The sequence below is a fragment of the Scyliorhinus canicula genome, chromosome 7 (assembly GCF_902713615.1).
Source record: "Scyliorhinus canicula chromosome 7, sScyCan1.1, whole genome shotgun sequence".
NCBI classification, from domain to species: Eukaryota; Metazoa; Chordata; class Chondrichthyes; order Carcharhiniformes; family Scyliorhinidae; genus Scyliorhinus; species Scyliorhinus canicula.
The window spans coordinates 199,187,686-199,203,799 of NC_052152.1; the positions used below are offsets into that span (position 1 = coordinate 199,187,686).

Consider the following 16,114-nt stretch of genomic DNA (forward strand, 5'->3'; position numbering starts at 1 on the left):
TCATCATAGAACTGGTAAGGTCTAGTCCAATGGTCTTAGTTGTGGTTCAATGGGTAGTACTCTCTTTTTTAAATTTAGAGTACCCAATTATTTTTTCCAATTTAGGGGCAATTTAGTATGGCCAATCCACCTAGCCTGCACATATTTGGGTTGTGGGCAGTGATACCCATGCAGACACAGGGAGAATGTTCAAACTCCACACAGATAGTGACCCGGGGCCGGGATCGAACCTGGATCCTCAGTGCCGTAGGTAGCAGTGCTAATGACTGCGCCTCCATGCCGCGCCAATGGGTAGTACTCTCGCCTCTGTCTCTGAATGTTATGGGTTTAAGGCCTACTTCTGTAATGTGAGCAGTCTTAATGACACTGGCACTTTTCTGTATTGAATCATTCAAAATATTTCAACATCTGGTTCTGCTTATTTAGGTTGTTTCTTTGAACTACGGAATGAAGGGGAAAAATCCCATTGACGAGGCCTGGTTCTATCGCAAGGACTTTCCCGACCAGGCAGTCCAAATTGAGAAAGGCCAGGTAAATGCAACATGTAAAGCAACACAATCCTATTTTTTAAAATTTAGAGTACTGAATTCTTTTTTTCCAATTAAGGGGCAATTTAGCGTTGCCAATCCACCTACCCTGCACATCTTTGGTTTGTTGGAGTGAGACCCACACAAACACTTGGAGAATGTTCAAACGCCACACGGACAGTGACCTGGGGCCGGAATAAAAGCCGGGTCCTCAGCGCCAAGAGACAGCAGTGCTAACCTCTGCTCCACCGTGCCGCCCATAAAAATATATAACTACTTTCAGGAATAAATCTTCTTTTAATTTTTCCAATTAAGGGGCAATTTGGCATAGGCAATCCACCCAGCCTGCATACCTTTGGGTTGTGGGGGCGAAACCCACGCAGGCACAGGGAGAATGTGAAAACTCCACACGGACAGTAACCCAGAGCCGAGACTGAACCTGGGACCTCGGCGGCATGAGGCAGCAGTGTTAACTCAACGTGCACCGCTAACGCAATCCTATTTTTAAGTAGCTTTAAAATCTTTCTGCCATCAGGGTAGTGGCTGACTCCAAGTGCTGCTGGGGAGCAGCCATTTTGAGGATGTTCCTCTTCTTGATTTGCTCCTCAGCAGCCTCTGCTTCTTGAGGTGTTATGTGGCTTCACAAATCAGAAAGTTAACAAATTGTTAATTTAATAAGGAAATGGAGATTCCCAACCGAGTAATACAAAGAACATAGATTTATTCACAATACGATATGTACACGACCCGGAAAACCACCGGGTTCCAATCCGGTCAGTGCCTCACTGGCCGACCTTCAATGCAATGGTTTTTTAAAAAGTATTTTATTAAAACTTTTAGCATTTTAACATTTTATAAAAGAAAAATACAAAAATATTACACCGCTAAATACAATAAATCCTGCACCAACCCCCCCCCCCCCCCCCCCCCCCACCTTAACAGTGGACGGTAACTAGTTCACCGAAATGCAAAATAAATAAACCTCATCTCTTATGGAACCCTCATCTGCCCCCCTTAGGGCCAATTTCATCTTCTCAAGATGTAAGAACTCCATTAGATTCCCCTAGCCATGCCGAGGCACAAGGTGGAGAAGCTGACCTCCACCCCAACAGAACTCACCTGCCAGCAATCAACGAGGCGTAGGCTAAAACATCTGCCCCTGCTCCCGTTTGCAATTCCGGCAGTTCCGACACCCCGAATGTGGTCCCCATGGCACCCGGCTGCAAATCCACATGCAGGATCGTCTACATAGTGCTGAAAAACCCCCAAAAATTTCTCCAACTTCGGGCAGGACCAGAACATGTGCACAATTGGCCGGGCCCATCCCACTGTTCACAAGTAACCTCTACCCCCTCAAACAACCGGCTCATCCTTGACTCTGTCAAATGAGCTCTATGCACCACCTTCAACTGATCAACCACAGTCTCACGCACAAGGTTGAGGCATTCATGCTCCACAGGACCTCACATCACAGTCCCTCCTCCAGTGCCATCTCCAGCTCCTCCTCATACTTGGCCTTAACCTCCTTCATAGGCACCTTATCCTTCTCCAAAATCCTCCCATAAATCGCTGAGATGACCCCCACCTCCAACCTTATGCAATGGTTACTAGAGATCCCCTGCCCCTCGTGGGGAGCTCGTTCTGCGAGGATCATAGGGAAGATAATCATTCACACCCTATAGGTCCTGGACAATTAACGATTTCCTCCCTCCCTCAAAGTCTGTTTGAGGAATCTCACGAGGAGGCAACCTCCGCGTGCGACTGTAATCAAAATGCCGATTTCATTAGTTGTCCCCGGACTCAGACCTGCTAAGAGAGCCAACGAGCACCTTCATTGAAGTTACGAACAAACAGCACGTCATCAAGAGAGGTTGACGGTGAACTACGAATCTTGGTTACGGTGTTGTCCGGGAGATTCAATCTCAGCCTGGTGTTCATTGAGCCAGAAGTCTGTTTCCTTAGCCCCTGTTTAACCATCTGCACGGCTCTCTCTGACAAGCTATTCAATGTTGGATGGTAGAGGGCAGTGCGGACGTGGAGAACCCCGTTTATCTTCACAAATGCAGCAAACTCTTTGCTCATAAAAGAAACCCCATTATCCGTTAGGAGCACCTCAGGGATTTCATTGGTGGAAAAAGAAGTGCGCAGTTGCACAACAGTCACCCGAGAGGTAATCGTTGCCATCCTGTGGACTTCTCGCTACTTGGAGTGGGCAACCACCCGGATGGGAAAATCCCACCTCGGAATGGACCGGCGAAATTGATGTGTATGCGAGCCAAAGGGCGCCCCGGCCACTCCCAAGGGTGTAGGGAAGCCACCGTGGGAAGCTTCTGGTGCTCTTGACCTATTGAGCACTGTCAGGCCATCGTCTCAATATCTGTGTCCAAGCCAGCCACCAGACATACCATCTCGCCAGCATCTTCATTTTGGACACTCTGGGGTGCCCGTTGTGAAAGTGGTTCAACACGACTGCCTGTCCCTTTGCCAGAACAAAGACCCTCATGCCCCACAGGAGGATACTGTCTTCCACTATTAACTCCGAGAACTTGGAAGAGAAAGTCCCCTGATAGCTGAAGATGCTGGCCACCGTATCGCACCAGTCGCCACACTTTGGGAAGTACGAGGTCAATTTGTGTCCAATCATGAATACACAATGCAGGGCAGCATGGTCGCCTAGTGGTTAGCACAACCGCCTCACGGCGCTGAGGTCCCAGGTTCGATCCCGGCTCTGGGTCACTGTCCGTGTGGAGTTTGCACATTCTCCCCGTGTCTGTGTGGGTTTCACCCCCACAACCCAAAAATGTGCAGAGTAGGTGGATTGGCCATGCTAAATTGCCCCTTAATTGGAAAAAATAATTGGGTACTCTAAATTTATATTTAAAAAAAATGAATACACAATGCAGTGACGGGCAAGGAGTCCATAACATTTAAAATGTGTTTCATGGTACAGGTGACAATAAATCAAATCTAATTAATTCAGTGGCCGAAAGGTTGTAAGATTCTACGGACGATCTGCGCATTTGCAACATGTTGCCTCCGCTTGATGGCAGCTACGCATGCTCAGTAGCTGCCCATGCGCAGCCCGGAGTCACGTGGGGTGCTCCTTCAGCTCCGGCCCCGCCCCCTGTGCGGCCGCCATGTTGATTGGCCTCGGCCGCCTGCCGGTCTGGTTCAGCCGCTGGCGCCTGCTCAGTGTCTGTGTGAGGCAGTGGCTGCACGGAGGGTCCTCGGCGGGAGTAGGGCCACCGAGGGGAGCAGGAAAAGGCTATCCGCAGCGGGGAAAGGTGATGGAGCGCAGCGCTGGAGGCCTTTAAAATTGGCACTTGTAAGGGCGCCGAAGTTCAGCTTGCCCGGGGCGCCAGCAACCCTAGGGCCGCTGCTGATCCTAGGGCAGTTCCTTGGTTGCTGGGGCGGTTCTTGGGACCTTTTGTTTTGGGCTTCTCTGGCGCCACTGTGTCTGGCCTTCCATAGAATGTATTGATTTGTGCTTAACTTGTGTCCATTGTATCTGGGACTCGCCCGGTATTGCCTCATTAGTATGTTAACGGGTTTTCTTTCACAGTGCTGTCTGGTCTCTGCAGCAGTCAAAACCGGTTTCTGCAGTCGTCCCAATACACAATTGCATTGCAAGCTGCTTGCTTTCCAACATGTCCATTTTCCCTGCATTCTTTGCAATCTTCCATTTTGTGTTGGGCAGTGGCCACCCCAGGTGGCTACACTACCCAATACCCCAACAGCCAACTAACTTCGTGTGAAACACACTCTCCGGGTGCCTCAAAATTCTGTAAATGCCTCTGGTCTGTGCTCCCTGTGAATAACCGTTGTCTAAGTAAACAGCAGTGTGCAGTAACCTGCGTAGGATGTTTTCCATGATGCGCTGGAAGATTGCGCACACTGAGGATACTCCAAACGGAAGCTGGGTGTACTCGCAGAGTTCCTTGTGTATATTGATCGTGACGTACTTACATGATGATTTATTAGGATTTCCAGCTGTAAATAACCGGTGCTCATATCCAATTTTGCAAATCTGCAGCCAGCGGCCAACGTAGCACATAGATCTTGGATGTGCGATAAAGGGAAATGGTCTAACCTTGAAGTCACGTTCACCGTCAGTTTATAATCTCTGCAGAGGCGGCTGTCTTATCCGGCTTCATTACGGGGACCACAGGTACCACCCAACTGGCAAAGCTCACAGGTCCAATGATGCCCAAACCTCTCCAAGCGATGAAGTTCATTCTCTACTTTCTTCACTAAATAGTATGGAACTGGCTGGCCGCGATCCTAGTCCACCTGGATTTTGGCCATGGCTACTTTATTGGTACCAGAGCCAGGCTGGAAAACCTCGGGGAACTTGTTCAGTACCGCACACAGACTGCCAGAACCCACTTGGAGGATACGTTCCCAATCCAACTACAGATGGTGTAGCCAATCGTGGCCCAACAGGCTGGGGCTGTTTCCTTGCACAACAATGAGGGGAAGGTGAACTGATTGGAGCCCATAAATGACCGGTATAAGGGTGGACCCCGCAATATTCAGACCCCTGTATAAGTGGCCAAATGAGTGCTTTGACAGTCAAAGTCAAAGTGTGTCCACCCCTTTTTATCTGCGACACCAGAGAAAAGGCAGCTCCCGTATCCAACTCCATTTGGAACATATGGCCATTCACCTATATCAAGACACAAATAGGGGCCACACGGGGCGCTGTCAAACAATTCAACTCCATCTCAGCCTTGCCCGTGGCCTCTTCTGGTCATCCAGATGAAAAGCCCGGCCCACGGCTGACGTTAGCCTCGACCAGAGCGCCTGGAGCGCTGGCCTCCTGCTGCCTGCGAGTACGCCTAGACCGACAGCCACATGTCGCACAGGGGCCGGAATCACCTTCAGCCAAGTCCGGGGATGAACCAAATCTTGATGGCTGGCTCTCTGCCCAGGGGCTGGAGTCGCTACAGCGGTCGGCCCTGGCCGTGGGGATACCACGTGAGGGTCGATGCCCCAAAACATTCACCTCCATTCGTTGTATCTGGTGGATGCCGTGTTCTGCGCTTTCTCAGGACAATGAGATCTGCAGTGCCTTTTGAACAGTCAGTGATTTTTCACCCAACCGTTTTTTATACGTTTTGACATTATTTATACCACAGACCAAACAATCACAAGGCATATCGGATAAAGCAGTTCCATACTCTGAAAACTCGGCTATCTTCCGTAGCCGCGATATGAACGCAGTGGTGACTCACCAGGGGACCTCTCTGCTGCATTAAACCGATATCTTTGGACAATCACAGAAGGGGTCAGGTTAAAGTGTTGTGCAACAAATGCCATGAATTGGTCGAACGATTGTGAATCTGCCATTACCGGATACATGAGACTCTGGATCACCTTGAACGTGTCCACTCCGCAGGCCTTCAACAATATGACTGCCTGGCGCACGTTCTCCGTGGTGTAATCTCCGTAATGCATCCTTTCAGCATACCAGTTCCAGTCTTCAACACCAGCGTCAAATGTATCTAACCGCCCAGAGGCATAGCAAAACAATTTCTTCCAACTTGGGTCCAGAAAATCGTGGAGGTGGCTTCAGCCGAGCAGGTTGCAACGTTGTCAGTGAACCAGTTTACTCCTCGTCGCCAGTTTAAAAAGGAGTCCAAATCGAGCAAAACAAAGAACATAGATTTATTCACAATATGATATATGCCCCGATAGATCTCTACCGGGTTCCAATCTGATTGGTGCCTTACTGGCTGACCTTTTATACAGAGGTTAATAGAGATCCCCCGCTCCTTGTGGGTGAGCTCATATTCTGCGAGGACCATGGAGAAGATAATCATTTCTCACCCCATAGGTCACATGCGGAATATTACAGTAAATTCACTGTGATATTGTAGCTCACTCCATTGCACTAGAAAGATTACCTTTGTCAGTTTGTTAATATGCGAGAATATCAACTTTCTCTTTTATGAACCCAGGTCTCTCGGTTGCTGCCAGAGAGGTTTACAGAGCAGCTGATCCAGGTGTACTGCAGGAAGACCGATAAGCAGAGTGTGAAAGCAGCCAAGAGCCACTGTGATCAATGGTGCAACAACAGGAAATTCACTACACCCAAGGTGGGGGTGGAGACCATAATGAAATGTTGTATAGGTTGCGTTCTTTCCATGTTGCTTGTTTGTGTCATTACTTTTTTTTTTAAATAAACAATTTTATTGAGGTAGTTTTTGGCTTTATAAACAGTTACAGACATCATCAGAAAGAAAGCAAAAAAGACAAAAATGTGCAAACATCCGCGTACTTTCAATACTTCCATCGTAACATATTGTACAAGCCCGCTCCTCTCCCACCGGTACTACTGAGAATGTGAAGCAGGGAAGTGAGGATGTGAAGCAAGAGTTAATAGCCAGAAACAGAAAGAGCCAGGTGGGACATCACAAATTAAACAAATATGTAAGAATATGTTATTGAAGCCATTGCAGGATGTTCACAGTAAGGGAGTGCGACTATAAGCCACACAGCCTTGAGAAACAAGGCGAATGGCCGGATGATGAGATATGAAATATGGAGGCCGCTTGCAATTATAGCTACCATTTACCAATTAAGCTACTAATTAGGCTAAAACTGCTACATTATCATATGCCAATAGATAACCTCAAGGTTTGTAAAATCATGTATTGGAATTATTGTAATAACCAATGTAAGAGCCATTGATAAATCATGGCTGGACACCTGGTGTTTTGCTAAAATTGCTATACGCTTCTTTGCCAATAGATAATTTCAATATCTACCTCAATGTCTGTAAGATTATGTATTAAAAATATGACAATAACAAATTAATCATGTACTAAACATCTGGTAAAAACAAGCTGTAATCTGTATTGGAGGCAAGCTCAAGTGAATGTAAGAGGCAACCCCTTTAAAAAACATATAAAAGAAGGGTGTTTCGAGCAAGACTTTGGCACTGTCAGAGAGGTGTTTCTTTGGACTACCTAGAGAGCAGCCCCGATCGCAATAAAGAATATTCTGAAGTACGGACGTGTTCGAGATCGTTTCTTCCGGACTGAGAGACAAGTGAATTAGACTGGCATTCACACTACCCGCCATATTTTCCCTCCTACTCTACTCTACCCCCCCCCCCGCTGATGCTCACTCTCCCACAAAGAAGTCAATAAATGGTTGCCACCTCCGGGCGAACCCCTGCACAGATCCCCTCAAGACGAACTTAATTTTTTCCATCGCCAGGAAACTCGACATGTCCGCAAGCCACCACTCAGTCTTTGGGGGCTTTGAGTCCCTCCACGCCAATAATATTCGTCGCCGGGCTATCAAGGAAGCAAAGGCCAAAACATCGGCCTCTTTCTCCCCCTGGACCCCGGGTCTTCCGAAACCCCAAAAATTGCCACCCCTGGACTCATCACCACCCTTGTTTTTAGCACCCTGGGACATGACCCCCGCAAATCCCTCCCAGTACCCCCTAAGCTTAGGGCATGCCCAAAACATGTGAACATGGTTCGCTGGTCCTCCCGCGCACCTAGCGCATTTGTCCTCTATCCCGAAGAATTTGCTCATCCGAGCCACCGTCATATGGGCCCGGTGAACGACCTTAAATTGAATCAGCCCGAGCCTAGCACATGTCGCGGTCGAATTTACCCTACTCAGGGCCTCTGCCCACAGCCCATCCTCCATTTCCCCGCCTAGCTCCTCCTCCCATTTAAGTTTCAGTTCCTCTGCCTGGGACCCTTCCTCCCTCATGAGCACCTTATATATACCCAAGACTCTACCCTCCCCTTCATCCCTCCTAGAGACTATTCTGTCGAGGATCCCCATTGGCGGGAGGCGTGAGAAAGATGGGACCTGTCTACGAACAAAGTCCCGCAACTGTAGGTATCTAAAATCATTTCCCCTTACCAACCCAAATTTCTCCTCCAAGCTCCTCAAACTCATGAAGCTCCCTTCCAGGAACATATCACCCACCCTTCCCGCCCCCGCTCGCCGCCATACTCGGAACCCCCCATCCATACTGCCGGGGGCAAACCGATGATTGTCGCAGATTGGCGCCCAGACAGACGCCCCCATCTACTCCACATGCCTCCTCCACTGGCCCCATATCCGCAGAGTCGCCGCCAGTACCGGGCTGGTGGTGTACTTGGCCGGCGGCAGCGGTAGAGGAGCCGTGACCAGGGCTTCCAAGCTGGAGCCCCTGCACGAAGCCGCCTCCACCCGCTCCCAAATAGACCCCGTACCCACCATCCACTTCCTTATCATAGCGATGTTGGCCGCCCAGTAATAATTGATCAGACTCGGCAAAGCCAGCCCTCCCTCGCTGCGGTTCCTCTCCAACATCGCCTTCTTCACCCGCGGGGATTTTCCCGCCCAGACAAAGCTCATGATCAGCCCGTTAACTCTTTTGAAGAAGGACTGTGGGATAAAGATCGGGAGGCACTGAAAAATAAACAAAAATCGAGGGAGGATTGTCATCTTTACAGTCTATACCCTCCCTGCCAGCGACAGCGGGAGTGTGTCCCATCTCCGAAATTCTCCCTTCATTTGCTCCACCACCCTAGCCAAATTTAACTTATGCAGCCTGCCCCAGTCTCGTGCCACCTGGATTCCCAAATACCGAAAATTTTCGTCAACCAGCCTAAACGGTAGCCCTCTCAATCTGTTCTCCTGGCCCCTTGCCTGGACCGCAAACATTTCACTCTTGACCGTATTTAATTTGTATCCTGAGAACTGGCCGAACTTCCTCAGCATTCCCAGTATAGTTCCCATCCCGGCCACTGGGTCCGACACGTACAGGAGCAGGTCGTCTGCATAAAGAGAAACCCTATGTTCAACCCCGCCCCTCACCATCCCCTTCCAACCCTCTGCGGCTCTCAGCGCGATCGCCAGCGGCTCTATGGCCAGCGCAAACAGCAGCGGGGAGACCCTGTCTGGTCCTTCGGTACAACCTAAAGTACTCCGACACTTCTCTATTGGTCCTGACGCTGGCCCTCGGGGCCTGATATAATCATTTGATCCAATCCACCAATCCCTCCCCGAACCCAAACCGCCCGAGCACCTCCCATAGATAGTCCCACTCCACCCGGTCAAAGGCCTTCTCGGCGTCCATTGCCACCACTACCTCCACCTCCCTACCCGCCGGGGGCATCATTATCACATTGAGTAATCTCCTCAGGTTGGCTGCCAGCTGCCTGCCTTTCACGAACCCTGTTTGATCCTCCCCGATCACCTCCGGTACACAGTCCTCCATTCTACCCGCCAGTACCTTTGCCAGGAGCTTGGCGTCTACATTAATCAGGGAGATTGGCCTGTAGGACCCGCTCGCCTCCGGGTCTTTACCCCGCTTCAATATCAGAGATATGGTGGCTTGTGACATTGGTCCCTCTGTCCCTTGCCTCATTGAAAATCCTCGCCAAGACCGGGCCCACCAGCTCAGAGAACTTCCTATAAAACTCTACTGGGTATCCATCCGGCCCCGGGGACTTCCCCGACTGCATGGCCTTAAGGCCCCCCAATACCTCCTCTACTCTAATCGGGGCCCCCAGCTCTTCCACTCGCCCCCCACCTACTGTTGGGAATGTTAACCTGTCCAGAAACCTTTTCATCCCCTCCGGTTCTTCCGGCGGCTCCGAAGTATACAGCTTACGATAGAAGTCCCGGAATACCTTATTCAATTCTGCCGGGTCCTCCACTTTGCGCCCCCCCTCGTCCCTCACTCTACCTATTTCCCTGGCTGCCTCCCTCCTCCTGAGTTGCTGCGCTAACAGTCTGCTAGCCTTTTCCCCATGCTCGTACACCACTCCCCTCGCCTTCCTAAGCTGTTCCACGACCCTGCTCGTGGATAGTGCCCCCAGCTCCACCTGTAGTCTCTGCCTCTCCCTGAGTAAAACCTTCCCCGGGGACTCCGCGTGCTCTTCATCTATCCGACCCATTTCCCTGACCAATCTATCCATCTCTGCCCTGTCTGCCTTGGCTCTGTGGGCCCCAATTGAAATCAGCTCCCCCCGCACTACTGCCTTTAGCGCCTCCCACAGGGTCGCCGCTGAGACCTCCCCCGTGTCATTCACCTGCAGGTAATTTTTTATACACTTCCGAAGCCTCTCGCAGATCCCCTCCTCCGACAGCAGTCCCACATCTAGCCTTCATTGCGGGTGTCGATAGCTCGCTCCCCCGAACTGCAGGTCCACCCAATGCGGGGCATGGTCTGAAATGGTAATTGCTGAATATTCCGTGTTCTTTACCTCCCCCATACAGTCCCTGCTTAGTACAAAGAAATCTATCCTGGAATATACTTTATGGACGTGCGAGTAAAGCGAGTAGCCCCTTCCTGTTGGCTGTCTATCTCTCCAGGGGTCCACTGCCCCCATTTGCCCAATAAACCCTTTCAGCTCCCTTGCCATTGATGAGAGTTTACCCGTTCTGGGACACGACCGATCCAAAGTCGGGTCAAGGACCATGTTAAAGTCCCCTCTCATTATTAGCCTGCGAGAATCCAGGTCCGGGATCTTCCCCAGCACTCTTTTAATGAAGTCCACGTCATCCCAGTTCGGGGCATATATATTCACCAGCACCACTCTTCTCCCCTCCAGTCTGCCCCGTACCATCAGGTATCTGCCCCCCCTGTCTGCGGATATGCCCTCTGCCTCAAATTGCACGCGCTTGTTGATCATGATTGCCACCCCTCTGGACTTCGAGTCCAAGTCCGAGTGGAAGACCTGGCTAATCCAGCCCTTCCTTAGCCTGGTCTGGTCTGACACTTTCAGATGTGTCTCCTGCAACATAATTACGTCCGCCCTCAGGGCCCGCAAGTGCGCGAACACCCGCACCCTCTTAACCGGCCCATTCAGTCCCTTGACGTTCCAGGTGATCAGCCTGGTCGGGGGGCACATCCCAGCCCCCCCCACCCCGCCGGTCAGCCATAGCCTTTCTCAGGCCGGCCCCTGGCCATTCCTGGCCCGCCCTTTGGCTGCCTCCACCCTCAACCTCTTTTCCAGTGCCTATTTCAAGTCCCTCCCCCGTCAGCAGAACAACCCCCCCCCCCCCCAACCCCCGATACCCCCACCCCTGCCATCTACTGGCTGTAACTTCCCCCCCCACCTGACTCCCTTGACTAGCCAATCTGCTAGCCCGGTGACTCAACACTCCGGCGCCTTCCTGTCTCATTCCCATTGTTACCCCGTCCTCCTCCCCACTCCCCGGCGCCCCATCCCCCTCTCCCACCCACTGGGGCAAGCCGGCTCCAGTGTCTTCCGCGAGCTGCACAAAAAGCACAAACCAGCCCAAACAGGAAAAAAAAACAGAAAAAAGAGAAAAAGCACAAAAATACCCAACCCCCCCCCCCCCCCCCCCCCACATAAGAAACAAGAGAGACCACAAAAAAAGCAAAAAAAAAGGGAAAAAGGGGGGGGGGGGGGTTAACCCCCCAAACCAATGTCCATGAACAAAGGAAAGAGTCCCAAATGTTCCGCTTGGCCCCTTTGGCCCAGCAAACCGTTGAGCAGCAGTCCAGGCACATTCGGCGTTCCTTCCCACAGAAATCCTCGGGCCCTAATTCGCGTCCTTGGGGCCTCCTTTCGGGACCAGCCCCAGGTCCCTCACAAAATCCATCGCTTCTTCGGGCTCGGAGAAGTAGTGGTGTTGACCCTGGTGTGTGACCCATAGACGAGCTGGGAACAGCAGACCAAACTTCACGTGCTTCTTGAACAGCACCTCCTTGACATTCTTAAAGGCTGCTCGCCGCCGAGCCACCTCCTGGCTTAGGTCCTGATAAATGCGGAGAACACTGTTGTTCCACGTGCTGCTCCTGGCGCTCTTTGCCCACTGCAGCACCCACTCCTTGTCCACGAACCTGTGGAACCTAATCACCATCGGGCGGGGGGTCCGCCCGGCCGCCCCCTGCCTTGCCTGCACTCTGTGTGCCCCCTCCAGCTCCGGCGGTGTTTGTGTCATTACTATTGAATCTCACTGTAGTAGTTCAAGAGGTTGGCCTGTAATGGATTTGTCCACTATTTGCTCACTACCATGCAATACTTCTGTTATTGATCTGATGAGAGCTGAGAGTCAGAGGGTTATGTGTTCGAGTCTCACTCCAGATACTTGATGCTGATGTGAGTGTGTCGGATGACGTTAAACTGTGGCAGGAGAAATTACGCAAATGAAGGAAGTTCACTCAACAACAACAGTTCACATTTGTCCAGCAGCTTTAATATTGATAAACATCCCAAGGTTCTTTACAAGGAATATATGCAGAAAACAATAGACACCAAACCAAAGAATGGTTTCTTAAGATGGATGACCAAAAACTCTTGAGTGTTGTTTGAAGTGGGAGATGGTGAGGCAGGTGGGCTTGTACTTCAGATCAGGACTAAAGTCACAGTTGCCAATGATGGAAAGGGTGTGGGCGTGGGTAGAAACAGGGATGCACAATGCATCGACAATTTTGTTATACATAGTCTGCAGAGGGAATCTTCTTCAACCGTCACTCAGTAGTTCAATACGTCCATTATTATTTCAAGAGGAATTGACTGTTCCACTTGTAAAATTTTCAAAGTGTGTGGGAACAGAGTACATGGCAGTCAGTGAGGAGATGCTACGTTCTGCTTATGGGCAGCGGGAAAACCAATGAGGGCAGAGAATCGTGAGGGAGTCCCGAAGCAGCTTTTACACCGGCAGGATTTCCCCGCTCGATTGTCGCCACTCCCTGTCAATGACGTAATAGGGTGGCCACCATGAAAGGATGGTAACATCATTATTATACATTTACATATCATTAATGGGACGATCCTTTAAAACAGAGATGAGGAGGAGTTTCTTCAGCCAGAGGGTGGTGAATCTGTGGAACTCTTTGCCACAGAAGGCTGTGGAGGCCAAATCACTGAGTGTCTTTAAGACAGAGATAGATAGGTTCTTGATTAATAAGGGTATCAGGGATTATGGGGAGAATGCAGGAGAATGGGGATAAGAAAATATCAGCCATGATTGAATGGCGGAGCAGACTCGATGGGACGAGTGGCCTAATTCTGCTCCTATGTCTTATGGGTTGCTCGCTCTATTATATCGCCCCACATTGGGAATTCTGCCAACCATCTTCTCTTCCCCCCCCCCCCCCCCCAATATGATAGCACACTGGTGGGGTTTACAAAAGGTTTAGACCAATGCGGACGTGCCAAGGGGCACAGCTGGCAAGGAGAGTGCCAGCTTGGATGTTGTTCTCACACTGGACAGCTGAATAAATTGTAAAATATTCAAAGACATTTTAAGGGCCAAGTGTAAAGAAGATGGTAATTATTCTCCCTTCTCAAGAACAGTTGTTAACAGTTCCACTTTCTTACCTATCTGCAGGGTGGCGACCACATCGCTCCCGGGCATGATTCCCAATGACAGGGAACGGTGCCAGTAACGTTTCCGATGCGAAAGAGGAGCCCAAGTTCCGTCCCTGTTGATAGTGGTCAGAGGCCCAAGAGGAAGCCTTCAAGTAGTGAAATTGGGAATGTCCTGTGATACACTGGGAGACCTGCAATGGCGTGATATCCTTTTGGGCACCTTTATTATTTCCCTTTCAATGCTTTTAGAGTAAAATACTGCAGAGAGGTCTGATTGTATATTTTCTTTGTTTGTTTTCTCATTTAAAAATAAGAAAAGTACTATTTATGCAAATGAACCTACCTCTCTCTCTCTCTATATATATATATATATATATGGTTCAGCGCTTGGCGAGGGAATTAGGCGAGTACTATGTGAAGGCCAGTGGTTCTCAACCTGTGTGACGCGAAAAAAGATTCAAAATTCGTGTAATTGAGGCAAAACTAACCGTCGCCTCCAGCTCGGCGGTTGGCGTCCCCCGCGCATGCGCCTGCGTCTGCTGGGAAAGAGCCGCACATGCGTGGTGTCGATTGTTTACCCTGGCCAGGCCCAACCGGCCGAAGCCAGGCGCCTGCGCAGAAAACAACATTCAAAAAGGGCGCCAAAAAGCCTTTGGCGAGGCGCGCGCGCGCGCGCGGGGGGGGGGGGGGGGGGGGGGACAGGGAGAGGCGAAAAAAAAACAGGAGGTTAACACGAAGTCCCCCAATAAGGGCAGAGAAAATAGGAGGCGTGCCTGAAAGTCTTTTTTTTGCCCTGTGGAGGTTTTTGCGCAACAAGGTTGGGAACCACGGCTGTTGAACCCGTAATTGCTTAACGGTATATTCCTTCAGTTTATATCGCAGTTTTATCTACTTGAATGCAAGATGTATTCTCAATTTTAATAAATGCTCAGGCAATTCGGATGAAGCCGGTAAAGAGGCCGCTCTCTGCACAGTTTTGTGAACGCTACTGAAATGAAAAAATGAAAATCACTTATTGTCAAATGAAGTTACTGTGAAAAGCCCCTAGTCGCCACATTCCGCCGCCTGTTCGGGCAGGCTGGGACGGGAATTGAACCGTGCTGCTGGTCTGCCTTGGTTTGCTTTAAAAGCCAGTGATTTAGCCCAGTGTGAGGTCAGTGACCAAGCACATGGCCCAGTAATGACCACCCTGGCCATTAGATTGAAGATAATCCAGGTTTAGTGCGAGCTGCATTATTCTGGTTAATCTTTCCATTGCCGGGTACCAGCGAGATGACCTTGAGCTGATGAGAATTCAGGTTTGATCGAATAAATCTTTCCAGGGGCAACATTCTGCATTGACTGGAATTTTTTCTAGAGTTTACAGGTGGAATATTTGCAATAATTCGTCATTATGTATACTCAGGGTCAGGTTTTCATGATAAATCTAAATTAGGAACCGCTGATTTTGCACTGAGTTTGTTTCTCACTGAGAAATAGAAAGAAAGGGCTTCTCATTTGTTTCATGCATGCTGGGGTGAGGCATATTGGCCTGGATTTTCCTTTCCGAACCCTGAGTGCTCCCGCCAGCGGAGAATCGCTTCTGGTCTCCGTTGGTAGTAGGAGTGGGGCCTGGTGTGTAAGTCTCTCTCCTTCGCCTTTCTGATTTATGCATGGGGGAGTGCTCACCAGATTCCGTATGAATCCCAGTAATGGGCCACCATTTTGTGCGGGTGGCCCCATACCGAGGTCCTGCAGCAGGCTCCCCTCCCCCACAGAATGCAAATTCTCCCACCCCTCCCTGCAAGTCGGGGCACCCCACCAACACGCATGTATGAGGGTGACCCAGCCACCCCCCATCTGAGAGCCAATCCATCAGAGACCCACCCCCTCATCGTGATTGACAGCTCCTAGGGCAGCACGGTGGTGCAGTGGTTAGCACTGCTGCCTCACATCGCCGAGGTCCCAGGTTCGATCCTGGCTCTGGGTCACTGTCTGTGTGGAGTTTGCACATTCTCCCTGTGGTTTTGCCCCCACAACCCAAAGATGTGCCAGGTGGGTGGATTGGCCACGCTAAATTGGCCCTTAATTGGAAAAAATGAATTCGGCACTCTAAATTTTAAAAAATGATTGACAGCTCCTCACCACATCAAAAACATCTATTTCTCTTCATGTACCAATCAGTTCCATATAAATTTATTAATGCACTAATTTTTAATCTGAGCAATATGCATTGTGATTTCAAAAACTATTCATTAACTGATTGATTGAAATTTGTTTTAAATAAATAATGCAAAATCA

The 16,114-nt window shown here is 50.1% G+C and overlaps 1 long non-coding RNA gene across 1 annotated transcript; it reads left to right on the top strand.

Annotated features, from left to right (window-relative positions):
• Positions 1 to 503: 503 nt before the first annotated feature.
• Positions 504 to 14,073, top strand: LOC119968684. Its single transcript, XR_005461182.1, has 3 exons — positions 504 to 531; positions 6,488 to 6,625; positions 13,854 to 14,073. It is a non-coding gene; the product is annotated as an uncharacterized LOC119968684 (long non-coding RNA).
• Positions 14,074 to 16,114: the final 2,041 nt, after the last annotated feature.